General features: G+C 37.9%; 1 long non-coding RNA gene across 3 annotated transcripts in view; it reads left to right on the forward strand.

Annotated features, from left to right (window-relative positions):
* Nucleotides 1–26,131, forward strand: part of LOC128911471 (uncharacterized) — a 574,472-nt gene that overhangs the window by 68,196 nt on the left and 480,145 nt on the right. For 2 of the 3 annotated variants that reach the window (XR_008467089.1, XR_008467090.1), the window contains one exon: nucleotides 10,971–11,136. The exons of the other annotated variant lie outside the window; for it this stretch is intronic. This is a non-coding gene — a long non-coding RNA (uncharacterized LOC128911471). The remainder of the gene's footprint in view (nucleotides 1–10,970; nucleotides 11,137–26,131) is intronic. 3 annotated transcript variants of the gene reach the window in all.

Here is a 26,131-nt window from a genome sequence, read left to right on the forward strand (position 1 = left end):
ATGCATGTAATCACCTCCCAAGAACTGTTTTTCCATTCACTTAGTGCCCCTAATCAGGTTTTCTGGTTCAGTGAGATGAGTGTAAAGGTTGCTAAAGCCATTGTGAAATAATGAGAAATAGACATAGTTAAAGCAGATTTGTAGTCATTTGTGATGCCTAGTTTTGCAATTAAGATGTGCTATTTTCTATTTATGATCACAAATAAGCCACTACCTTCTGTAATATTGATTGGCACATAGCAAATTGAACCTATTTACCTGATCTTCTTAATATGTCTCTGCACTAAATGTGGGGCAAGACAGCTGAATATAAGAAAGTAAATCAAAGCAGCTGCCTGCTTCCATTTGTAATGGTGTAGAATTCTAGACTATGAGGGGTATTTCCCTGTTGGACAACTTATTTCATAAAGCAACCCAAGAAGCAGCTTTTTGAGAGAAAATCTCTTGTTCGTTGTGAAACAGCTTTAAAAATACTGTCATAAATAAATCCCTGGAAATCACTGGTTGGAGTAAGATGAATTATGATTTACATCATAGCTAAATCTAAGATATTTCATTATGTTTTTTATATCCTTACTGAAGATTTATAAGAACCATTAACTTAATGCAATTCTGTGACGATGCGTCCTTCTGAAATGAAAAAGGGTTATTTTGGGCATCGGTTTAATGCCAATTTGTCACTCTATGCATGAGTACGTAAACAGGCACACAGACACATACTTAAGGCTTTTTAATTGTTTGTGCTCTACTCATGTCCCAGGTTATACTCCTTACTGGACAGTTAAGCTGATAAAACTGTTCTTGAGACGTTTCTAGCTAAGATACTTTTAGCAGATTAAAATGAATAAGCAGGATGAACATCCGTTTAAGTGTACAAAGAACACTGTATTTAGCAGGCATCTCCTGCAGCCACCTTGGAATATTTCTGCGCTGTGAATTTTAACAAATTTGGTTACAGGGGATACTTGTTAGTGTCAATTATCAGTTATTCGAAGGTCACTATTGACAGGAGTTATCATATGTGTAGAAGTGTCAGAGTGAAAGGAAGAACATGTGGCCTCATATTCTAGTTGCCCCAAATTAGGAAAAGAAACATGAATATTCTGAGAAATGTACCAGTATCAAGAGAAACCTATAAGATAAAACTTCAGTATTTATTATGAGATCATCTGTGTGTTTTTAGCCAATGATCAGAACCAAGGCAGGTCCCAAAACCACAACTGGGGTAAGATTTTTTTTATTTTTTTTTTCCCTTGAAGATGCACAAAGGTTTCCAGAATGCCTTGGGGGCAGAGGGATTTGCGAACGCTAGCATTTCAGGATTGGCCAAGATTTATTGAGCTGCCTTTTTTATTTTGTGAAGAAAGTGTATTTTTTGTGGAAATGATAACTACGGAATATTCACAGGTTAGAGAATGTCTTTTGCTTTTTAACAAAGAAACACACAATTTGTATTAAATAGTTGATGGGCTGTTACTTTGCTCTTCCTTCCCCAACCAGTGCATTGTTCTGAGGTTTGGTTTTTTTTTAGCCTGTGATAATTGACTTATGTGAAACAAAAAAAAAAAGATTGCTTAATTCCTAATGGAAAGCACTTGTGTTAGTTATGTTTGAGAAAAGGTAATGCTTCACAGAAAGAGATCTGCTTTTTCCAAAGGTGACTAGGAATCATTTGAGTGCTGATGTGCAGCAGCATCCTATACCTGAAATATCCCAGTTTGCAAAGTTAATTAAATATGCCTAATTCATTATTACCAAGGACAATGCAAAATCTGTTTGGAAAGATCTCAAAGAAGGAAAAAATTATATATGTTGTCTTCATTTCCTCTGAAAATTATACTGTTAGGATCTGTTTATGTAGGATTGAAGATCAGAAAGCTTGACAGCTGAAGCTAATCGCTTTCTTCAGTAAAATTTCATTTAGAAACTGAAGCTGAAAACTGGGTTCAGTGAGTAGTTCCTCAGAACTGAGACAGCTGCAGTAAGTTTCAGTTCAATCTTGTTTATGACTTTCACCTCAGAGCGGAGGTGAAAAAGGAGGTCAGGATCCCCTAAGTGGTCAGTAAGGGATACTTTTGTGTCTAGAGCTGTATAAGAGTTGTGAACTTTAGAGTACTGAGTGTTTATAATGGGGAAAGAAAAGTCTGAGAAGAGGGACGATAGAAAGACGTGACTTTCTGTGCTGCTTCCATTTCTTTTTCCGGTTGACCAATCTCAGAAACTTTAAGAAGGTTATTTCAAGCATAAGTAAGGGATCCATTAATATCTGGGTTGGGCAGAACTACGCTGCTGCAGAAGCTATACCTGTAGTCTGCATTGGTACATCTGAAGTAGCTGAATAATAGTATGGTGATCAGTAAAAGCTGACTGGGTGACTGGGTAATGGTTCTCTGCTAAAACCCATGCCACCTAACATCTTTACTATTATTGAGAACTAGTCCAGATCAAAGATATCTTGCTTAAGTGTACTTTCCGAAGGCCAGGCAGCTGTACTATAAAGACTGAGGGAAGAAGAGATGACAAACCCCTTAAATTTAGAAATGCTGCATGGACTCTTCTAGGTAGGAAAGAGTCACTGTGTTTCTGTTGATGCTCCTTAATGCTGCAAGAGGACCAGGCACTTCTTGGATAGTGTTAAAATTACCAAGTGGGAAGTCCCACTTCTTTCTCTAGGACTTCCAAAAAGAAGGGCATGGTACATGTTTCTCTGACACAGAGCTGCAGAAGGGAGTGTTTTCTATACTTTTTGAAGACATTAAAATGCACTTTTATATCTGCACTCTTTCTGTCTGCTTTTAGTCAGTGCCATAATATTCCCTGGCTGATTTACTGCTGCTTGGAAAAAGTACTGGTATCATTCAAACCCCCATGAAGCACTTGGAGCCATTGCTTGGTTTATCTGCATTTTGTGATTCTCTTCAGACTGTATGTACCGAGAACAAGGAAACTGATAATGGGGGAGGAGGAAATTTTAACACATTCTGAGGTTAAGCAGATGAGTAGCTATCTCTGAAAAAGCTGGTCCGGGCCCAGAACATGATGCAGTACAAAAAGGTCATCCTACTCAGCAGGTTTTCCAGTTACTTAGAGAAGACCTCCCCACTCCCATGCTAGCAAAAATTAAATTGACAGAACCCCTTTTGCTCTCTTGAGACCAATCAGTCAGTCTCCACTCATTAAGTTCCCGCTTGAAACTACTTTCAGAAATTGCTCGAGGGGAGAGGAGACTCTGAGAGCAGCAGTAGGAATTATTTTTTTTTAAAAAAGATGCATTTCGGAAGAATTTAAATGAAAAGAAACCATTTTTGAGAAGTTCATTAAAAACTACTTTCTCAGCAAAACTGAGACCTTAACTTTGGTTAGATGCTTTAGATTTGGGCTTATTTCTACCTTTGTCTTATAGCACTCTGACTTTTTTTTATTCACTTTAAAATAAATGTATTTTTTACTCTACTAATTCTTCTACTGTAATTTAAACTCATTAAGTAGAAAAAAAATCATTCTGGATACATAATTTTTCCATAATTGTAGAGATAGAAAAATGCTTCTAAATTCTGCTGATTGTTGTTCACTCAAATTAGATTACAAACAAGAATATCAATTCAGCTAATGTAAACTTGGTGTAGCTGCATTGACCAGCAGAGGAAGCTGCTCACTTCAGTGTATTATACTGTTATAGGTGCTGAAACCTATGTGTCATCCTCAGGAATTTTATTCTTGAAGCTAAATTTTACTGTTCTCCAAAAAGATTTGAAAATAACTCCAGCTTGTAATAGCTGTCTCTCCTAGCTTGTTGTCAATTACATTTAATTTAGCAAATGTAACAAGTATATCTCATCCAAAGAGGCAAGATTTGTCAAGAGATGTGTCTTTTCTTAGACCAGCTAATATAACCAGGAAAGCAACAGAGATTTCAGGCATCTAAGACCTTCTTGAGCCCTCAAATGTCATGTGAAAAGCAAAAGAATTTTGTTTCAGTTCAATTTCCATTCCAAATTCTCCAATAATAATGTAGAATTCACATTTCCAACACCACCAGTGTCAAATTCTTTGCCTTATCAGTTGATGGCATGAGCCATACTCTGTTATTAGTGTGTCAGTTTCTCCTCCTGCCTCCTCTTCAGCCATATCATCTAAACTTAAATTGATGGCTTCAGAATAATATTTTGTGAAACAGAAAAAAAGAATATCAAAATAATTTAGGCCCCAGTTGGTTATGGAGAGCCTAGTTGTCCTACAGGCATGGTATTAAGTAAACAGTTTTTTTGAAGTGTATGTAATTTGTCTTTTAAATTAATGAAATTTGGTGATGTTGCTGAGAACCTAGAAAAGTTTTTTACTTTGGGAATTATTTCACTTCTTGGCTTGAAATGTCCTATAACCCATATTTTTTTACATCTATGTGTAATATTTTTTGTTTGTGTGATAGAAGAAAGTGACAAAGGAGTCAGTACTTGAAGAAACTGGGAAATTTGGAAACATTTTGAAAAATACAGCTCTCTGTGCAATGTTCTCTTGTTTAAACATGCATTACTTTATTCTATCTAATAATTTATTTTACATAGTGACAAATGCCTTCACATAACCGTAAAAACCTGAGCTGCTTTGCTGTGGTAGTTCTGTCCCTGCAAAACATATTTAAATGGTACCCTAGGCTTGGTGTGTTCCCCAAATAGCATATTGTAACTACAGCTGAGATAGACTTAGAATCATAGAATTGTTAGAGTTGGAAGGGACCTTAAAGATCATCTACTTCCAAACCCCCTGCCACAGGCAGGGACATCTCCCACTAGATCAGGTTGCTCAGAGCCTCATCCAGTCTGGTCTTAAAAACTTCCAGGGATGGGGCTTCCACCACCTCTCTGGGCAACCCGTTCCAGTGTCTCACCACCCTCATGGTGAAGAACTTCTTCCTAACATCCAATCTGAATCGTCCCATCTCTAGTTTTAATCCATTCCCTGTAGTCCTACCATTACCCGACATCCTAAAGAGTCCCTCACCAGCTTTCTTGTAGGCCCCCTTAAGATACTGGTAGGCCACTATAAGGTCTCCTTGGAGCCTTCTTTTCTCCAGGCTGAACAACCCCAAGCTTGGTGTCGTTGGCAAACTTGCTGAGGGTGCACTCTAGGCCACTGTTCATGTCGCTGACAAAGATGTTAAACAAGACCGGTCCCAGTACTGATCCTTGAGGGACTCCACTCGTCACTGGCCTTCACTTAGACATAGACCCACTGACAGCCACTCTTTGGGATCGGCCGTCAAGCCAGTTCTTTACCCACTGAATTGTCAGTCCACCAAAGCCATATTTTATCAGCTTGGAGACCAGGATGTCATGCGGGACAGTGTCAAAGGCTTTGCTCAGGTCCAGGTAAATGACGTCAGTTGCTCTCCCCTTGTCTATTGATGTTCGTACTTGACATATGAGGTACATGATAGCAATTTAACTGTAACTCTAATTACAACGAAGCACCACAAAGAAAAACTATCTAGAAAGACCACTGGGCTCTGTCTCTTTTTTTCTTATTCTGGTACAAATAGGAAATAACTCTGCTCCCTACTACAGTCAACGGAAACAAGTCAGTGTAAAATAAATTTATATCAGAATATTTTTAATATAGAAAATCCAACTTATTAAAGAGACCAAAAGAAAAACAAGCAGTCCTGCAGAGTTTGTAGGAAAAAAACCCAAACAAATAAACACTATTGCATGTTAAAACATTTTTTTTAACTGTAAGTAATTTACATAGTCTGACAAATAGCATGATGGGGGGGGGGAATAGAAAAGCGTGTGTAATCTATAAATATCCAGGAAAAATATCTCCATTTTAAGGATAGTTTGTGATTTCCATAACCATACTAGTGAGTGATAGTAGGGCTACTCAAGTAAGTGATCCTAGTGTGGCAAAAAAATAGGAATATTGTATAAGCAACTATTTATCTATTTACCTCTAGATTTGAGATTAGGTTGTATGCAGCTTTCACTCTAGAAAAAGAATTCTAGAACCTGTAAAAGAATATGTTGGTGGCCCATACCACTACATGTGACATGAAATATTGCTTTGCAACATCTGTGAATAGCCTTGTTCTTCTGGAGATGCTTAATATGGCTATTAGCTTACAGCACAGGGTATTTATCCATTCACTGAAATGTACAAGATAATTCGACAGCAAAATTAATGTGTCAGCTTGAACCAGTACAGAAATTCTTTTATTCCAAAAGAGTATAGTTCTCAAACATAAATAAATACCTGCTGGTATTTTAGGTTAGCAAAAGTTGAATACTTGCTGCTCCCTGAATTAATAGCCATAATTTTGTATAATTTTCTTTGAGGTTTAGAGTGAATGTATTTTAGCTTTCAGAACTTTAGTTCCTTCTGATTTTTGCTTGTCCTCTTTTCTGACCTAGAAAAAAGTGAAGTTGGTCAGAAAAATACTTAAGCGTTTCCTCTGAGGTTGCAAAAAGAGGGAAATAAGGATGGCCAGAAAGAATTATTTCACTTTAATTGTGATGCTGGTGGGGTAGGTCTCTTCTCTTATGCTGACTATATGCTAATACCTCCCTGCACCTGATTAGCCTGAATAACCATGTTGTATTTTTACTTTTCTGTAATAACGTTTTCAAAAAGCTGATATGAGCATACACAATACTCCCCACACCCATGAGACAGTAGTTATCAAGAAAAACGAACCAAACTTTTTTTTCTGGGGGGCTAGAAAGAAACACATACGTAAGGTAAGTTTGAAGGGGGTGGTGCAGTGAAGGAGAGGAAGGATTTTGCGTAGGTTAGTTTTAGCCCAGGGTATCTAGTTTCCCTACACTCTCTTCTGTTGATGATGATGATGGCAGACACTTTTTCAAGAAGACAAAATCTGAGTCTTAACTGTGCTCAAGAGGATCCTGTTTCTCTATTCATTGAGTATATGGAAAACATATGGCTGTTAACCTCCTTGGATTAAAGTAAGACTTTTAAATACTGCCATGCTGCTCTTTCCATTTTAGGATATATAAGTAGTGCTCTAATCTGTGATAAGAGATCAAACAAAAGCTTAGACATATAGATAAAACATATGGGGCTGCTTACCTCTTTAGACAGCTTTAGAAGAGTCTGGAGTTGGTTGCCGGGATCTGATATAATTTGTGCAGAAAAAGAAGAAAAAAAATTAATTACACTTTTTTTCTCTCTGGTGGCTAGAAAGTGCTGTCTTGGTATTTTATAGACATGCTTGGTTTTCAGTGATAACTAAGTATCCAGAGCGTAAATAGTCATTCTTTTATTTGTGTAGACAAATAAAAATTACTATTGTATTAAATAATTTTCCCTGCCTGTCTGGACTGATTACCTATTACCTACTGCATTACCTGTTTACCTACTGCCTGTACAGAGCTGCACTGTGTGTACTGCTATTTGCAGGATCTTCGTGGGACAGTAACACTGCATGTATAGTCAACAGAAAACTTAAGTTATACCTACATTTTTATTAGAACCTCATGTTATATAGTCACTTTTTAGGATACAATCATTAATATGACAGTAATTAACTGAAATAACTTCAATTTTCATATGATTATGAAAAATTACCCATCCTTATTCTCCATAAAAACTGTACATGCCACTGGGCAGGGGTGAGATTGCACAAGCATTCTTTGGCAAGGAACAGAATAAGTACAGCTTATCTGTGTGTTTGCCACTTATTTACATCCTTTGCTCTCTACAGGTCAGACTTGACTTTGTAGACCTTTTCTAAATGACCCATACCCATAAAACACAGAATTAAGGCCTGTCTTCATCAATGTATTATCTGTTATCTAAGTTGAGATTGTATTTTTAACCTAGTCAAACACATAGCTGTCACCTGAGCTGGTTACAGTTGATTTAAGCATTTTAGTATGTGCATGAAATAATAAGATCCCATCTGTCCTACAACAGTCAACTGTGTCGCAGGGAATGACGATGTTCTAATCAGTGTCCTTTGTTGATTATAACCATGGTAATGATGAAACTCAAGGGTGGGCAGATGGGGTAGGGTGGGGGGTGACTGGGATTGTTAATTTGCCGTAGAGGCTTTTCTTCCGGAAAGAGGTTTTACCCCATGCGGTCGTTTCCTGCAGACTACTAGACAGCCATCAAATGATGTGACCTCTTAGGGACAAAACCTCCTGTATTTATACAACAATCCCTCAGCCAGGTCTTGAGGAACTACAGTTTTCTGAAGGGGTATCAGAGATAGAGCCGTTTTCTACCCACAAGGGGTCTCTTAACACTTAAGCACAAATGTTTCTCTACCTTAGGAAGCTTTGGTTAGTATTAAAAGAACTGAAATTGAGGATTTCTAGGGCTATTTCGATGGAATATAGTGTATTATATCAGAATGTGTTCTCCTGTTTTTTGTGCGGCTGGTGTTCTCTGTCCCTCCCCTGCAAGCCTACCTGCAAACATAATTTGTATCGCTTCCAGTCATCTTTCCTTGTTGGCAATAAAAGGAGCCTAAGGTCTGGACAAATATGTTTCCCTGTTTGACCATTAGAAACAGCTGAACAGGCTGCATGCTTTTGTTCATTTAAGTGTGAAGATCAGTCTCTTCTGTTGGTATTGCTGTGTCCTAAACACGTCGGGCTGGGCTTTTAATCTTTGGCTATAGCTGCTGAAGTCAAGTCCATCAAAAATAGGAATTATGGTACTGAGTGACCAGGTGTGTGTTGTGATGGCAATCACAGTCACCGTTATTGCATTGCTGACACTGAATGATCTGTGGAAATTCACTAGCAGAACAAGTTGCTGCTTTGTGAATACTTTTAGTCTATTTTCCTATATTTTGCTTGGCTGTGCGCTCCATGGTCTACTTCACAGAGATGGAAAATTTACTATGGAAAATTTAGCCTCTCTTTTATCACTAGAGCAACAATGACTGGTGGATAGGGTAGTGAGAAAGGAATACAAAAGGAAAGCTTCCATAGTCTTGTATACAGATCGTTTGGGCAAAATTTTTCCCTAATATCAAGTGCAGATCTGTGCATACAAGGAGCCATAAACTGATTTTATCATTATTTTGATTAGAGTAAAAATTACACGACTTGACCATGAGAACTAGTTTCAGTAACTTGCAAACCAGCAAAGTGAAGTCATTCATTCCCTTTACTCTTGATTAATACATTGTCATACGAGTAGCAGCTTGTTTCTAATTCTGTTAGGATTACTCCAGTTTATCCAGACACTTGCCAATGAGTAGCAATAACGCCAGTTTGGGCAGGTTGCAATCTGCCTCCCACATCAATGTAACAGTTGTGGCAAAGCTGTGAACCTCTAGAGCCCTGAGCTTGCAGAAAGCAGTTGTCTACCCCACCCACATGGACACTTCTGGTGAGTTGGGCTGGAACTGGGGGTTGAGGGCTTCTTAAAGTTGCCTCTTTTTGCCACCTCTCCCTTTCTGGAAGATCACTGACATGAACCTCAACATCTGGCATTATCAACCTTAAAAGCGTCTGTGGAAACTTGGCAGGAGATAGTCCCCAAGCCCTGAGTTTCCATGGTAGGCTACATACTTGAAGAGATTGCCTGTGCAGTAACCCTAGCTGGCATGCTTGCTGTTATGTATGTAGCCTTGGTTTCTCCTCTTCCTCCGGATTTGCCTTTGATACTAAACAAACTGAAGATGAAAAATAGCACGCAAGATTATTGCAGTGAAATAGCAGTCTAAACTTCTGCTATGGAAATGAAAACAGTTATGACAGGGAAATCTAAAACATGGATTTAGAGCACGTGACACCAAATCACTCTCTTTATCAAGGTAAATTGCAGCTGTGAAGACAGTGATGCAGCTAAGGAGAACTTTGTTCTTTCAGTATACTTTGAAATTACTGTCAAGGCCACTTTGGGAATGAGAGAGAACTGGAAATCCTGCTCCTCTCTCATGCACAGGTTGATAGCGGTTTGAGATCTTTCTCTCTTCCTTTCTTTGAAACCAGATCTTCTGTTTTTATCCACTGATAGTCTTATCTAATTCTTTTTTCCATAAAATGAAAATATGTATCCCTGACCTCTGTTCTGGGGATCATTATTAAGTTGTGTCTCTATTGTTTAGTAACTAGCATATTCCTTCCTGTGTGAATGCTTCCCATAGTGGCCACAAAGCTCTATAAAGCATTGGAAAAATTCATTGTGTGTGTCTCTTCATAAATTCAGTATTTCCTCCTCACACTCAGCTTCCATGGATGCTGCATGTAATTCAATCAAGGCAGACTCAGTATAAGGGCATTTGTCAAACTAATCTCCCTTTTTGTTTTAGGAATTGCTGCGGTCAAAAATCCAGCATTTTCTGTTGAGATGTGAAACATACCAGTGCTTCTCTTCTGGTTACAGTTATCCCCCCTAGTCTTACACAGCCTGGAGTAGAACAACATGCTAGCAGTTCTTCTACTGCTATATTTATAAAGTGCAGCTGTAACTGGAATATGTGGTAGGGGAACGGTAAATTTCCTGACAGTCTGTATTCTCAGGCTAGATTAATGGCTAACTAAATATACTGCTTACCCTCCTCTTATCCACAATTTCTGTCTCAAGATGAGAGCATTTGCTGTTGAAGCACTGCATACTCGTCACTTTTGGAGGTGGATGTTATGTGGCAGCCTCTTTGTTAAGAGCATCTTATTAACTGTAGATTTGGGATAGCAATGGTTTGGGGAAGGAGGGTGTACTGCAGAATTTTTTTCTATTTTTTTCCTAAGATATTTTGCATATCCAAACAAAGAGAGCTCTTGATAATTTGAAACAGAAATGTGAAGAGCTAGCAGGAGAGGAAGAAAAATAGAAGCTAAGCAGAAAAATATTGGCAAGAATCAGTATACCTGAGCTAATTTGGTCTAAGTTTTTTGTTGCTGGTATTCCCTGTAAAATTTTCTTCATCTGAGCTAAAAATTGTCTTTTTCCAACTGTTTTAATTAATCAAGGGTTTCTGTCCCCCTTGCCTCTAGTGACCGTTTCTCTGGGCTGGCCCGGGAAACTGTAGATCCTTTGCTGAGGAACAGGAAACAGCAGCTACATGGTATATTCCTCAAGTGGTGAACACCTGCTGCTGGAGAGGTTCTCAAATCTATGCTGCCCACAAAGATCAGAACAAAACCAAGCAGCATGCTGAAGGTAAGACTGGGAAATTAAGAACAGTACCTGTTAGAGAAGCAGTACGTCCTTCTTGGACTAAGGAAAGGGCTCACCAGATCAACATGTTGTTGGGAATTGGATCCAGGTTTCCTGTGTCTGGTCTGGTGACCAGTCCTCAAGCTAGGAGTAGTTGCCTGGTCAATAAGTTAAAGACTTTGGATAAATCATTAGAATAATCTCCAGAATTTATCACTCTAGGATCAAACTTCAGAGTTCTCTTCCAGACTAATAGCTATTGTTTTGTTTTGCTGTGTTTAGAATCAAATAAGTGTGAAATTCTGTAGCGTGAAATTAAATTTATTCCTGTTCATAAATAATTAAGCTTTACATCCCTAATACCTGACAAGCTGGAGCCATGCTGAGATAAAAAAAAATGGGGGGAAAACAGAAAACTAATGACTGAAGCTCTACTGGTTGGATAGAGACAGACATAGCGTATGAACCTGAAAGCCTATGATTAAATCGCCTGGTGTCTCTGTTTAATTTGCTGCCATGGCTGTCCTTGCTGCACAGCTCTCCAGACATTCAATCCTTGTCTTATTAAGTGTTTGTTCTGATCTTTCTTCTCTGTTCCTACTCTTAAGCCTTTTTCATTCTTTCCACCCTTTGGGGTTGCTAGCATTCATGCTCCAAGAGGACTGAAAAGAAAACATTACCTTTCTGAAGAACACAGGCTGGATTATGACTTTCCCCTGTCCTGCTGTTCATTAGGAAATGCATAATTTATACTGCTATGCAATGGTTCCCATGTTTCAATTTTATGCCTGCCTGGTTTCCTGGATCATGCACTGTGCTTACAATTTGCATGATGAACTTCTAATTTTGTATTTGCATGTGATAGCTAGTCAATGTTTGGTTTTGATACAACTTTCTTTTTTTACCCTTGCATACATCTGGTGACTTAGATAATGCAGCAAATTGCTTCAGAACTGAAAACTGTTAAATTTGTGTCTCCTGGTCAGGAGCAGCTTAGCAACCTGTACCACCTCTCTTTTGTGCGAAATGCTGGTGTTCAGCCTTATTGTTCGGGGTTCAGAAAATCTGTCACCAAGGCCAAAGTGTAGAAAAAACCCCATCATTATCACTCTGTGTGCCTTATCCTTCTCACCCTTTTAATATCTCTTAAACTAAAATAAGGCAATCTCTTCTTTATGGTGGTCAGTGGGGAGAGCTGGCAGCTGACTGAAAAAGGAGCTGAAAGTATGGAGAGGCTGTGCTGTGAGCAATTCTGCAGCTGCTATTATCACTTGCATTTACTTGCTTGTTTGTCCTGCTTGTTAGTTTTCAGGTTTTTTGCCTTCTTTAAAAATCAGTTCTGTTTCTTTTGGGTACAACTAGTGCCCCCACTTGCAAATCAGACACCAATGTTGTTTATAACATGAAACTGAGGTTGTTTATCTTCAGAAATTTCCAGCGCATCCAGTCGTATGTTATGACTCTAGTTCATTCTTAGCAAGATTGTGACTGTTTCTTTACAAGCACTTAAGGATCTTTGGGTGTTATGCAAACTGGCCTTTTTTTTTGTTTTAGAAGCTTTATAGTACTTTGCACTTCTTACAAATTAGACTGAGCTAACATGCTTTCTGGTACTTGTGACGCTCAAAACCATGCTGACTGGGACAGAAAACCAGATGAGCGAGTTCTCCTGTGCACTCCGGGAAGCAGCTTCCTAACATGGTTAACTTCTTACAGCCAAACAGAAATCTGCACTGCAGCTCCATAACTCCACCTTTTTTTTTTCTTTTTCTTTTTTTTTTTTTTTTTTTTTTTTTTTAAAGTTGGGGAGGGTATCTTTCAAAAACTGCTTGACTTACTGACCGGTGTAACACAAGTTCACGCATGGTTTGTGCAGGTATCTTGAAGATAACTTCAAGATCCTGCTATGATACACGTCTGAGCTGGGGCAGGTATGTCTCATTTTTCAGACATAAATAAAATTAATTAATCAGATCCTAATGTTTAAGTGGGTTGGAAAGAAAAAACTCCAGCCCCAGTCTGCATTAGGATGATTATATAGAAGGTCTGATTTGGGTTCGAGAACCCATTTTGAATTTGAAGGACAGAAAATTGTAAATGTCTGTCTTTTCCTGTTAGCTAAAGGAAAATGATCTTTGCTATTTACGTGATCTTTTTTCAATTAAAAAATGATAATTGATGATTAATATAGCGTTTTAATTAAGATGTTTCAAATTTGGATTTCAAATAAATGCTCTCTGTTCTTTAGCTTCTTTTGGTGACTTTTTAATTGATGCTTATGTTGTAACAGGATATACATATTTAAATATACGTATAATGAGCTCAGACAGATGAGGGGACAGATGTTTTCTTCAGCCAGTGTCTCATTATGCATGTTCTTGCTTCAGACAAGGTTACTTTAAATAAGTTTTCTTAAGAATTTTAATCTTCAACTTCACTACTCCTTCAACTCTTTGGTTTTGAGTCAGGCTATTTTTACATTGCATAAATTCAGTGCTACCCTTCTCAAGGGGATGAGGATTGTTTAATTCTGTTCCTATTTACATTTATAAAATCCTGATAAGCATATAAAAAAATTTTGCCCAATATTCTATTTAGTAAATACTTATCCAGAAACTTTACACATTCTGTGGTTACTGCAGTAACGGGGCATCAACTTTTGCTCGGCCTTCATGCACAATTTTCTGAAATATCTGTGTGCTAAGGAAGTATGTTATTCATTCCTTATTGAAGCGCTTAAAACACTGAGAGTCTGACACAAGTCAGTCTTCCCAGGCTGGCGGCAATGTCTTTTTCTCAATCTGTGACATGAGTAACTTTTTTTCCCAGCAGATAGAACCTCCGCTAGAAACCCCTCCATACAGTTCTGGGTTTATGAAACACTTCTGAGCTGGTAGATCAGGCGCTCTAATGGTGTGGTGCAACTGTGCCTGCGGTGGAGAAGTTTTAACGAGTAGCTGTCCGTCTGCACCACAGCAACTGAGTGTTATCAGGACTGTTGCCCTATGGTATCATTTGTATTGGGGGAACCTAAGGTAGATAAGACTTGAGAAGCACGGAGTATTTCATCTTTGGGGTTGCAAGCAGTGTTTCTCACTAAAATCAGGATCTGACCCAGTGTCCTGTTTTCTTTTGGAGCATTGCTTACTTGTGATGTGTCACAGAAATCCTGTAACAAAATAGCACAGATCCCCAGACTAGTGTTTGAACTAGGTCTGCTTCCAGTCATCTGGTTTTCTCTTTGCTCAGCTGCCAAACCTTTGTTAAACTTCATGGTTATCAATTTTTCGTTGTGCTGGTTTTTTAAAGTGCATTATTTCGCCAACCTTCTTAAGATCTTCGCAGAATGCTATATAAATGTGAACATCTGAATGATTAACAGCCCAATTTTGACACACTTCATATATGAGCATTCAGCTCTAGTGTCACTGCAAAACTTCGTACAAAAAGTCTTCAATACAGTGAATATTGATATTTTTTTTCTATTTTTTTTTCTCTATGTTGCTAGCACTGGTAGCTGCTTTCAATTTGTCTTCACCTTTATCTTCTTATAATAACTCATTAAATGCTTTTTGAAGGTTTTAAGGATTTTCAATGACTTTGATTTTACTGCTGTTCCTTTTTACTTACATGCTATGCCAGTAGTTTTTAGCTTGTCTTCCCACAGCTGTTACCTACTAATCTGGGGTGTCATGGAGACAGGTCACAGCCTGTCAGGCCTGATGTAGTGGAAGCAGCCAGCATTTTCTGTACATCCAAGGGTCTGGTGAAGGAATCCCTTGAGTCACTATGAGCACTCACAGCAGTCAGAAGAAAGTGTGGGAAGGAGGTGTGTGAAAAGGAGATAGCGAAACTCATCTGGAAGTCACATTAGCTCTTTACACTTCCATAGGCCATCAGGTAACCGTTTTTCATTAACAGAAACAGAATTCTGCCCAAATAGATTAAGTGCTCTGATGCAAGCAGGAGATGACAACAGGCTGTTTAGTGACTAATTTTGAGGTGTCTCTGATTTACCTCCTCTTCTGGGTCTGCCAGAAGTGAAAGAAGTTGAGCACCTGGCCCATGAAGCAGGTAAAGCACCTCTGCCAGCCTTACACCGAAAGTCAATACCTTAACACAGGGGGAATTGTCTGTCCGGTGTCTAATCTTTTCAGTGCTGAAGGCGTAATATGGGGAGTGGTCCTAGTGGTCTGAAAAATTCAGCCTTGTCTCTCCATGCGCACTCTCTGTAAGTTATTTATGGTTTAGATACGAACATTTCCTTTTTCTGCGCTAAGGCCAGAGTTTAGGCTTTGTCTTCATACAGTTTTTTCTGCTGTGTTTGTTTATGTTTGTGTTGTCAGAGGAGTTCCAATTTGTCAATGTGATGCTAGGTGTAGCAAAGTGGCAGAAATCTAAGCATGTGCCTCGGTGGTGTAACGAATGGGAAATAATGATTACTTTTGACAGGGTATGTTGAACAGCACCACCCTTCTGCATTACATTTTGCATTTGAAATGTTAAGTACACGTTACTAGCTTACTGACAACGTAAAGGACACGTGCACCTTAAATGTAGGTCATACTGCTTCATATGAAAACCTCTGCCCTTACAGCTGAAGATATGCCAGGCATTCTCTCTAGGGGCAGCAAAGACAGGGTACACTTGACCTGATCTACATAGTTCACTGGATCTAACATCTGCGTTATGATACCAGAGTTCAGGTGCTTCATTTCTTACCTTATTTTGTCACTTTATTGCTGCCAAAAGAGGATAGCAGCTGAGTGTGAAATAAACAAATGTTTGCATATGCAGATGAATTTTTTTGCAATTGCATCTGTTAGATGATGTTTGGGTTGTTTGTTGTTGTTTTTTTGTTGGTTTTTTTTAATGGTTATTCAAGAGTCACTCAGCAGCTAAAAGGAAAAACTTACTAAATATTTAATGTCTCTGAATCACTCTGAGACTGAAATAGTCCTGTTTCTGCAGCTTTGGTTTAACATAATGGACTATAAAAGGAGGCCAATGATTATAGGACCATTTGAGAGTCAAAGTCAAACCTAAATCAAGTATGTCAGCAAACAATGAAAGAATTTTGATAAAAATCATGCTGACAAAAATATAGCAGAAATACTATATATAGAGAAATAAAATATGGAGTACATGATAGTTTCAATGTTCATAAGATAAAATGTAGCCTAATATTAATGAAATGGATATACAGTATAGTACTTAACCATAAGGGATATTTTTGTTATCCTTGGTCAGCAAGAGTAGCACTTTATTTTGTGAATGTACCTGCTGAAACGGGATAGACTAGCTATTCCTGGCATGAAATGCTACTCAGTGGGACTGTGGCCACCTGAATGCTGCACTTCCTGACTAAGGATCAGCAAATTTCAGAGAAGTGCAGAGCTTGCTAAAGTTTAGGAAGGCCTCTGATATTTTGGAAGATTGGTTGAATTAATAAGTCTTCTGCAAACATTCTTTATTTGTAAGGAAAAACATAATAATAATAAAAAAGGACATTCTTTCCCAATTTGCTCTTAGACATCCACTGGAAATGAGTTTGTTTTTAAGTTGGGTTTCAGACTTTAGGGAAGCAGAATGACGGGGTTTGCCAGAACCAGTCAAACGTCACTGTGAATCGTACTGTGCTAGGCTGATCATTTGGCTGCGCTTGTGCAACTATCAAAGCAAATGGAGTTTTGCAGACACAGCTAGAGTAGGTAAAAAAATTGTGGCTTGTATTCAGATGTAGTACAGGCTGCTGAAATATGTCTGAGTGATATAAAATAAAGTTTTCCTAACAGCCTGAGAAGAATCGTTCCACTCCCGGGTCTCATGTCTAGATTCCAGGTTACTCCCATATGCTCTCAGAGATGGTATCGGGTAGGACTGAGATGTGTTTCTCTGACAGGCATATCAGGTGGATACTTGACACTTGTCCTGAAGTTTTTTCTTCCCTTTCTTCCTGTAAGAGTTGAACAATAGCCACACCATTGCATATCTGAGTTATCTTCATGTGAGTGAATCTAGTTTCATCTAGCTATTGACAACCCTGTTGAACTTGCCTTTAAGTCAACATTATTCAATAAACTGACGCTTTGCAGACTGGTATTCTATTCATTATTTTTCTACTCAAGGATGTGAAAAATTTGAAGCAATTTCTTTACTCTTCCTATTAGCTAGTGTAATTAGAGATCCTTAGCAAAAGATGATAAATTGTTCATTTATCAGTCCTGAGCAACAGGAACATGATGGACTTTCCCACTCTGAAGCAAGAGCCAAGCAACAAAGGTGAATTTACAATTAAAAAAACAAAACAAAACAAAAAAAACCCCACCAAACTTCTCTCTGTCAAAGTGACATTTAAGATAATCCCCAGATAAATTTATACTAATGCCTTTGATTTCTTTGTTTTATTTATTTTTAGACCAAACTTTCTTTCTCTTTTTTTTTTTTTTGGTGGTTGTTGTAGTAATAGCATACACTCATCTGATTTGTTACCCTGTGCTGCTGCTGTTCCAACACTAAATAAAAAACACATCTTTCCTTAACTCTTTCATTCACTATTCCTGCAGGGCCTAATTTTCCTCATCTTACTGTTGGACTTCAATGAACTTCCATCATCTTAACATGAGGAAAATGTGCCTGTGGCATGGAAATTTTGATGTCTGATTTTAATTCAGTTTTTGATTGATAAAACTTGAATAACTCATGTTTCACAATGACAGAAGATGTTGAACTTAAGCAGGACCAAACTAAAATTGTTCTGAGATTTCAGCAGTTAACTTGCATCTGTGGTAGAAGTGACAGCAGAATACGTTCATGAATCATACCTTAGTTCCCCCAGACAGATCCCTGCAGATGATAAAACCTCTATTTCCATTCAAGCACTTAAATTTCCTTTTGATTAAATAATTCCATGTTTGAGTGATGTTCACAGGTAGAACATGCTTCTGTAAGCTCCCTTGATTAGAGCAGCATCCTGAGGAATTTATCACTTGATGATTTTTAGCTTCAGTATGTTCTGGCAAAGTAAATCTTGCTAAATAGTCTGCACATCTAATCCACTGAACTCTTTCACACCGGCTTTAGCATAAACCTCTAGCTTTAGAGCAGTGCTTCAAGTTTACAAGCTGCTAATTGTTCTGGGGTGCAGCTGTCTGAGTTAGATTATCAGTCATGATTTACTAGTTGCTTTATGATAGCACAGGGGATCAGCACAGGGGATCACCAGCGGCCCTCAGCGCTACACCCTGCGCGAAGAGACCTGGAGAGCTCCCAGACACCTTTCAACCAGAAGTCAGCTACCAGACACGGGTTACCTTAGGTGGGCACAGGGCAACAGGGGAGCAACACAGATCAAAGTGGAGGCAGATTATCAAACCACATGTCAATACACTTGAGATGGGAATGATCTGGATTATTTAAATCTGGTTTGAATTTAAAGTGTTTTGCGTAGTCTCAGCAAAAGACCACACGATGCTGCTGGAAGTGAGACTACTGCCTGGGTAACACTGCTGATAGAATGCCTTTACTTTAAATTGTGCTCAGGTGTGTGTAAGTATTCCTAAAAAAAATTCCATTTGTGGCAGCCAGTATTTCAAAGGAGGAGGTTTACCAAATGTGGGAGCAAAACAAAAGTCATTTTTTAATTGAATTTCTGAAATGTTAGACCACTGTGCCAACAGTTTTTTAAAAATAAAGTAAGAGAAGCTATAATATATCTTTTTTTTTCCTGGATGGTTCTAGTCTCTCTAAGGATATTTTATTTTTATACAGCGTATTTATAAATTGTAACATATACAAGCAGTTTTTATTTAGTCATTACTCACACAGGACTCCCACAGAAGTCTACAAGAACTATGTGTTTATTTGACAGTAGAAGGTATACCTAAGGCGTCTACATTAATTTCTTTATCTCATTTCACATTTATTTTTTGTATACCACACATTGTAAATACATACTGAAAACCAAGAAATACTTAGCTAGGTTCAAATTCTAATTTTTAGAAAACGGAGGAAATGCACAATGAAAAATACACTGGGAACCTGGGCTCTTCTGTGCAAAGTGGTGGCACGCTTCATACAGTGCCCCTCCTACTTCTCCTGGGTTATGAAGTGGCAGAGCCAGGCACCAGTGCGTTCTTCCTCTTTCCAAGGCCTTTCAGAAAGGGGAAGTAGAAAAGCACCACATCACTTCATAAAGTACGTCCAAACAACTGGCTCTCGTTAAGTTTTCAAAGTAAGTGACTTTCAAATTTGTATCCCACTCTAGTGCTGCAAGAACAAGCCCTAGCAAAACGATGGGAGAGTGGTCCCTTCCACCAAGTGGTCCTGTGGTGTATGGAAATGAGAGGTGATTCGACAAATCGCTCTTTAATTTCAGTTAGTGGGGAAAGCCTGCATCTGAATACCCAGCATGCTCTCAGGCAGCACTGTGAGATCCAAGGGCTTTTACCAACAGTGAGTCAAACTGGTGTGTGTATACTTTTATATATATACTATATAAATATATATATACTATATAAATATAGTATATTTTTCCCCCCCCGTTAGTTCCTGAATACATTTATGTCTTTCCTTAGATATGCTCAAAGATCTTGATTGGAAACAAAGCCATACTGCTTGGGAGTCCAAACTAAGCTAAGAAAATCAGTCAAAAGCAGCGCCAGTCAGCTCCTGTGTCATAACAAACTTGGTTTTAATTTATGGCAGGAAAATATGCGTGTTGCTGCTGTTGGGGGGGTGTTTGTACAAACACATTTTTTGTGGATGTTTTGCTCAGCTGAAGCAGGTAATAAATTTTTCAAACTCTGGTTACACAGATGGCTGGAGATACCTCTGCTGTACAAAGCAAATGGGGAGGGAAACCTTCTGTTTTTCGCCATAGTAGCATATGAGGGGCAGTAACAAAACCTAGCCATTGTCTACTTCAGAACAAATTAAATGCACCGGTACGTCTTGCTGTTTGTGGAATTAATTTAAAAGCTTAATTGACTACTTCTGACTGGTTTAAAGAAATGTCCTTCAAATGTAAAGGTAACTGATCCCGTTCCTGTAAATAGAATAATATATATGTGCATATGTTTAGTCAGTGCTCACCTGCTTTGCAATCTCTTTGCAAAAGCAGTTCTAGAATTATGTATCTGACCTTGCTACAGGAAAACAGTGTATTACACCTCACACTACATTGTTTCAGTGATGCTGCTTTTTAAATGGCCCTGTATGATAGTGTCTGCACTGTACTGGAGATCACAGGTCCGAACCACGTTAGTTTTAGAAACCGCAAGGAAATTAATTTCTTTTCCCACGTTACTTCTTGAGTTTCTTTTTTATGTTCGGTTTGGGTGCAAAACAGATTTGTACAAGAATGCTGAAGCCAGACTAATCAACCTTTCTTCCTGATGCACGCCATTCCTTGACAATTGGGTGAATGGGGATTGCTCGTGTGTATGTATAAGGCAGGGTCAGGTGCCCCTTTTAAACTGGTCTTGTGCCATTCACTAACAACAAGAAACAGATGAGAGTGAGAAGAGTGGTGTAAATTGTGCGTGGTTAGTTTTTCTTCCCCTGATTCCTACCTTTGAGTATGTTTTTTTGGGTAGTAATCATGCAGACTGGGGAAGAATAATCCTACTAGTGAAGAAGTAAGGCTCAAACAGGAAGCTAAGTGTCAAAATTAGGGTCCACTTGTTCTCTTTTCTCCTTTAAAAGTGCTCTGAACATAAGTAAAGGTTGGACACGTGGCAGTGTTGCAAAGACATTACAGGGGCAGGGAAGAAATGAGTTTCTCATCAGTGGACGTAACTGCATAACTCTCAGTAAAGCTAATAGCCTGATGCTGTATTTCTTCCAGTCAGTCAGAAATTTCCTGAGACTGAAACTTAACTGCAGTGTTGACTGGAAGAAGAAATAAAAAGATTTTGTGCTATCTAAATAAATAGCACTTTGTTGTACTTACCTATACACCTTGTGTGTTACTCTAGGATTACCTCACTCTTGAAGAAGTATTTTCCCCCTTTATATGCAAAGATCAATTATGGAACTTGCTATTTCCTTTGGGGGAAAGATATCCCTCTGCTTGTGTCTGTCTGTGTGCGCAACTGTTGTCTTCAATCCATGCAGAGGTAATTGAGTCAGGATTATGGATGCATGGTCTAAATGAAGGAAATCCTACTTGCTACGTAATTATAAAACAATCTGAAGACAAATCTACATTAGTTATAAAGAAGCAGAAACCTGAAGGGTGTAAAACTCTTGTAGCACTTTAGCACTTTTTTATTTATTTAATTAATTAATTCTTTCATTCATTTTGCACAGCTGAGCAGGGAAGGCCTGTTGTCTCTCCTGTTTATCGTTTAGAAAAAAAGTTCCCAGATCTGAAAATTTCGCAAAATGTTAAGCAGTCGTGTGCTGCTCCTGCTGGGAAGTAGATCAGCCCATGTGCTTGTTCTCCTCCCTTCTTATTCACTAACAATAGGGCCCTCCTTTGCAAAGAGGCATCTGCCTTACGAATTCTATAGAACAATAAATTACCTTATGCAGGTGACTAAATCACTTTTCAAGAGCACAGAAGGTTATTTTTCCAATAGTAAATAATAAAACAAAGTTTACTTGACAAGGACAGATGGAAAGACATGCAAATAAGGCTGTGCAGCCAATTATACATTGTTTTTGATGAGCATATGGACTATAGCAAAACAGAATAGGTCCACGCCAGACAAATGAGTTGACTACATTAAGAAAAACACTTATAAAGAGCTCTAAACAGAATTATGCCCATTAATGAACAAGATAAATTATATTAATGGCAACTCTAAAATGGCTGAAATTGTTTTGCCTTTAGCAAGAAAAAAAAAGTTATTTGGGCAAAAAAGATATTTTGGGAATGAGGGAAATGAATATACCCCGATGAGCTTGTGCGTATCCGATAGTGAAATTCAGAATGTTTTTGGTGACCAGGAAAAGTCACACGTGTTACTGAAGCCCTTTCCCTATATGTGTCACACACAAAGTCTGCATGTTGCAGCAGTGGGTGAAGCTGCCCTTTAAGCAAAGGTGAATTTAATTTCTCCTCTGAATTCCAGACGCACAAACCTGCAGTCAGATGTCACCCAGTGTTTGTGTGCTGTGTATACCATTGGTATTTTTGAGACTTGAGTTTGAGACTTTTTGAGTTATTTTTGAGACTTACAGAGAATGAAGGAATGGTGAGAAATAGTAATGGATAGTTCAAAAGAACAATCAATGCAATAATTTTCTGAGGTTAAAAGATTTCTTATTTTAGTAATGTTTGCGGTTTTTTTAGTTTTAATATTAAATTCTATTGAAAGAATTTGGGCAAGCTGAAAACGTATTCATGAAATATTTCTAGATATTTCTGAACTAACTTTCCTTTGGTTAATATTTCTCCTCGTAAATAATTGTAGACTGCAATCCAGCAAGTGAGGGAGAGGTAAACTGTGTATATGAAAAAGGAGATTCAGGCTAGCAGGCTGTTTGAGGTATACACCACCTGTTTCTTTTTATATCAGATGTATTTCTATCTCATAACTTCAGAACTCATTTCTTGTTGCATTAAGATCAGTTTAACATAAACCGTGGCCCTACTGAAGCCAATAATTCATTAACTTCAGTCTAAGAGAACTAAATATTCTGCAAGGATTTTTTGCTTTTTGTGTCTTATTAAATAATACCAGGTGTGGTGATCAATTGCCAAAAAAACATGTTTTATGGTAGCCACACTCTATTTTTTTACAAGATAAAATCACTATGTTCTCTATAGCAGGAAATGCTGTTTGTTTCTAGTCTCTGCCTATTGCTAAATGAGCAAATTGTTGCAAACAAAAATCCATTTTTGCAATCACAAACTGAAGTTTATTGTTTATGCAATGTATTTAGCTGCAGGAAGCTTTTGTTTAAAATTATCTACTCACTATAACTGCTAGAAATGCTTTTTTCATCGCCATTAAACTTCTGGTTTAGTTCATTAACATATTGTTAATTGTTGTGTGATTTAGTTTAGTTCCACATGAGTGACATTTGTGAAGAAGAAATTGGTTTTTATATTTATCATTTGTTTGAAAAGAAAATCTTTTAAAGTGATTGGAAAGCGAGGGGAATGTAGAGTACTTGCAATCATAGCTGTACCTCTAAATAATTTTGAAGTTTACTATTTAAATAAATAAAGAAGAAATAAGTAGGTACAAGATTGTGCTTACAGGCAGAGAAATGAACAATCTGATAAATTCACAAACAGCATCCATACAGAATGGAGTTAGCTTTAAAGTACATCTAAAATGTATACATTTGAGGGAAAAGAAAGAGCTTTAATTTAAACTCAGCCACATTTCTTTGAAAATTCTGAAGTTCTAGGGGTTTGTACAACATAACTGTCTGTTGCTTTGTGAGGTACTCCCTGCTAATCCAATTGGGACTGAGAGCTGAATGCAGATATTGAATGGTAACTGCTTGCAAAAGACAGAATTTTATCCAGAAAGACAAATAATGCCCCCCATCCCCTTGCCCCAAATGCACAAAAAATCCTGGATGATACAGGAAAAATGTGAAAACCACAGCTGGAAACATCTTTCTCAGAATTTCTTACTGCTTGAATTGCAGCATCTGAAAACTATTTAGGTCTTTTATTGCAAACCATCAAAGTGCTGGTTCAAAAGATACAAGCCAACCCTCTGTTCTGCCCTCTCTGTTCTGGTTTGCTCTAAAGCCTCTGACAATTGTTTTGATTAAATGCACAGTCAATTTTCATACTTTAAAATTGAGGCTCTATAGAAATGTATCTATGTATACGCACACACAGTTTTATATACATACACTTTCTTTTTAGGGGAATATAAGGATACATCCAAAATAAATACACTCAGAGCTAATCTGTATCACAGTAGTATTTTTCTGCCCTGGGTTGCGATTTGGTCAAGTGTTGATATTTAAATAAAACGATGACCAGGCACCACAAAAAATGACCTAACTGCTGGAGAACAGATTACCTCATTGTTTTAAAACCGTGAGAAATTTGAGTATATCTGGAATAGACATCTTAAATAAGGCTGATCTGGAAATGTCAAAATATTCCTCTATGTCTGGAGGAAGAGATAGGGAATGGTTTTAGGCTAATCTGAAAATTAATATGGAAATAATTATTTTCATAGTTCTGCATGACAAGAAGGCCTCAAAAGATCTACTTCAGATTTTCTTTTTTTTCAGGATTCCCTCCTCCCCTCCCCACGCCACTCCACCCCCAGTAATTTGTTTATGTGAGGCTTTTCAGATTCTTATTAGTTATGTGATAAATAATGTTGACATGACTGCTGGAGAGGACCAAAACATAAATACAAAAGATAATAACAATTAAAATAGAATGACAAAAAAAAAATCTGCAAGGTAAAGCCATAGGACTTCACATTATAAAATATCAATTATTTTTTTTGTAAAACTACAGCATGAAATTGAAAAATCACCATTTCTATTTCAAAGAAGGCAGTATTTTTTAATTGTAAAATATTTCTCACAAGTCTGCTTAAGAAGGAATGTTTTGTGATCTTTTAACAAGCTTTAGAAAACAATGTCATGAATATCTAGAGCTTAAGAATATGTATGTTTCCTGTTAGGGTTTTACAGTTCTGAAAATAAAATTTGTGGTTTTCCAAATTCTGATTAATTGCTCAGTAGTGTATTGTGCTGATCTTCCTGTTTGCTGCTTTGTCATCACTGTTTCTGCCAGCACTCAGAACAAATATCCGCCTTTATAGGAAAGATGTTTCTGTGGCTGATACCAAGTCTGAGATAACAGGTAGAGCCTGGAAAAAACTCTTTTATAATCCTTAAGAGTTTATTGATTGTTGGGGGTTTTTTTGTTTGTTTTCCCCCTAAAATTAAGAGTAGTGAGTTTTTGTATTTTTCTGAAAAATTCTATAAATATTGCCAATTTGCAGGTGTTTAACAGGAGGCTGGATAACTTTGCCATATCCTTATGAAGAGATCTATCTTATTCTATTTATGCACTGAACTTCGGGTTTCATGTCCAATGTACTGTGGCTGCATACATTTGTGTCAGCGTCTCTTGGGGTTTCCTTAAAATATAATTTGGTTTTAGTGTGGTTTTTATGTTGTTTGGTTGTTTTTTCATTTTTGCTCCTAAGTGAGGAGCAACATAAACTGCTCATAAAACCCAGTGAAAATGAATCCAAAAAAGTCTTTCACTGTGAAAGAAGTCTACTTCTGTGCCTGGAAAGTAAGAACAGATTGTAAGAAGAGAAGCTTGGAAAGATTTGTTATCTGTTGTACGTAAAAGCGGTTAAAAAAAATGCAAGGGGAACAGGTTCTGAGCACGCTGCTCATTTGCTCCTCACATACAGCCCAGCCCCGGAATGCTGTCCCAGTGGGCCCACCAAGGGCTTTCAACTTGCCTGACCGGTGTTTGAGGGCCCTTGAAAACTGCTACCGGTTGCAAACAGAGGGGAACAGACAAAACAACAGACACAACGTGTGTCGATGCCTCTTCCTTTGTTAGGCTTAAGGAGGAGGTACGATGTGCTTTTCATATTTTTAGGTAGAAAATACCTGGTGTTTAGCAAAAGAGTAGTTCAGCTGATACTCAGAATATATTTGAAACATTCTTCCAATATACGACCTGAAATAAGGGGGTGACCTTTCTGGGAATGTGTTTGACAAATTTCTTTGCTCTGAGATCATACATTTACCTAGCCTTTGTTATTAAGAAGAAAATGCTTTCCTTAGTTCTCTTTTTTCCAGTTCCTTCGAAGTTGTGAATTAAGGGTTATATGCTTGGGAGCTGTGAAAATTTAATTTTACCAAAACCATGGATCAGAAATATGGAGGGTACAGAGTGTCGTCTTAGCAGGAATTTTATTCTGTGCTGTGATTGATGAGGAAAAAATTAAATGCTGTTTCTATCAGAATCAATCTAGCACCACTAATGAAGTACAATTTTATAGACTCTGCTCTTCCTTGGATGGATAAGAAGAGA

The sequence above is a fragment of the Rissa tridactyla genome, chromosome 6 (genome assembly GCF_028500815.1).
Source record: "Rissa tridactyla isolate bRisTri1 chromosome 6, bRisTri1.patW.cur.20221130, whole genome shotgun sequence".
In the NCBI taxonomy this organism is placed as follows: Eukaryota; Metazoa; Chordata; class Aves; order Charadriiformes; family Laridae; genus Rissa; species Rissa tridactyla.